The following is a 2,181-nucleotide window of genomic DNA, read 5'->3' on the forward strand; positions in this document are numbered from 1 at the left end:
TTATTGCAAACAATCATCTTCCACACAATACGGTTAATCCTTTGTTACAGCAAGCCGGTGAGATTGACAACCTCCACTGTTTCGTTGGGGCAAAGTACTTTGGTTGTGTTGTGCGGGTTCCACGTTGGCGCCGGAATCCCCGGTGTTGCGCCGCACTACATCCCGCCGCCATCAACCTTCAACGTGCTTCTTGGCTCCTCCTGGTTCGATAAACCTTGGTTTCTTTCTGAGGGAAAACTTGCTGCGGTGCGCATCATACCTTCCTCTTGGGGTTCCCAACGAACGTGTGAGTTACACGCCATCAGGCCCTCGTGTGGCCCCCCGCGTTGTCCTTCCACCTACTTAAAGCCTTCGTCGCGAAACCCCCAGTACCGAGAGCCACGATACGGAAAACCTTCCAGAGACGCCGCCGCCGCCAATCCCATCTCGGGGGATTCAGGAGATCGCCTCCGGCACCCTGCCGGAGAGGGGAATCATCTACCGGAGGACTCTTCACCGCCATGGTCGCCTCCGGAGTGATGAGTGAGTAGTTCACTCCTGGACTATGGGTCCATAGCAGTAGCTAGATGGTCGTCTTCTCCTCATGTGCTTCATTGTTGGATCTTGTGAGCTGCCTAACATGATCAAGATCATCTATCTGTAATTCTATATGTTGTGTTTGTCGGGATCCGATGGATAGAGAATACTATGTTATGTTGATTATCAATCTATTACCTATGTGTTGTTTATGATCTTGCATGCTCTTCGTTATTAGTAGAGGCTGCGGCCAAGTTTTTACTCTTAACTCCAAGAGGGAGTATTTATGCTCGATAGTGGGTTCATGCCTCCATTAAATCCGGGACGATGATGAGAAAGTTCTAAGGTTGTGGATGTGTTGTTGCCACTAGGGATAAAACATTGATGCTATGTCCGAGGATGTAGTTATTGATTACATTACGCACCATACTTAATGCAATTGTCCGTTGTTTGCAACTTAATACCTGGAAGGGGTTCGGATGATAACCTGAAGGTGGACTTTTTAGGCATAGATGCATGCTGGATAGCGGTCTATGTACTTTGTCGTAATGCCCAATTAAATCTCACAATACTCATCATATCATGTATGTGCATGGTCATGCCCTCTCTATTTGTCAATTGCTTGACTGTAATTTGTTCACCAACATGCTATTTATCTTATGGGAGAGACACCTCTAGTGAAATGTGGACCCCGGTCCATTCTTTACATCTGAAATACAAATCTGCTGCTATTTGTTCTTTACTGTTCTTTGCAAACAATCATCATCCACATTATACATCTAATCCTTTGTTACAGCAAGCCGGTGAGATTGACAACCTCACTGTTTCGTTGGGGCAAAGTACTTTGGTTGTGTTGTGCAGGTTCCATGTTGGCACCGGAATCCCTGGTATTGCGCCGCACTACATCCCGCTGCCATCAACCTTCAACGTGCTTCTTGGCTCCTACTGGTTCGATAAACCTTGGTTTCTTACTGAGGGAAAACTTGCTGCTGTACGCATCACACCTTCCTCTTGGGGTTCCCAACGGACGCGTGCTGTACGCGTATCAATGCCCAAGGCCATCAATCCTGAAGATCTTGCCTTGCATGAAGCCACAAAGTACCGCTTTGTGGTTGAAACCTTGAAGGGTATGGGACTATATGACCTTGTGTGCCTAAAGCCCGATGATGAACAAGAAGATCCCACCTATTGTCCCCTTCTAGTCCGTCAGTTCCATTGCACCGTCTTCTTCCATGATGATGCGGACCGCACCATGACTTGGATGACTGGCAGGGAGAAGTACTCCTGCACCTACACTCAGTTTTGTGCGGCCATGGGTGTTGGTGGTGGCCGTGCTCAAGGGTACAAAATTCATACTCGGCCTAAGCTCACTAGAGGTGACATCTCCTTTTGCTATCCCACTAACCCCACAGCTGGGCCTCCCACTATCTCTGGGATGTACTACTCATATCTTGTCCTTGCCAAGATGTTCCGTGAGAGTCTCATCAGCAAGTCAGGCGATACTAGTGAAGTCAGGAACTACCACCTGAATCTGATGTATTATTGCCACCCTGCCAGGATAAGGAAAATTGATGGTTGTGATCTTATTCACTGTGAACTGAAGCGTGCAGTTATGGACCGCATGACTCCCAACTATGCTCAGTATGTTCAGCGGCTCATCAACTA

This window comes from Lolium rigidum, chromosome 4 (assembly GCF_022539505.1).
Source record: "Lolium rigidum isolate FL_2022 chromosome 4, APGP_CSIRO_Lrig_0.1, whole genome shotgun sequence".
NCBI lineage: Eukaryota > Viridiplantae > Streptophyta > Magnoliopsida > Poales > Poaceae > Lolium > Lolium rigidum.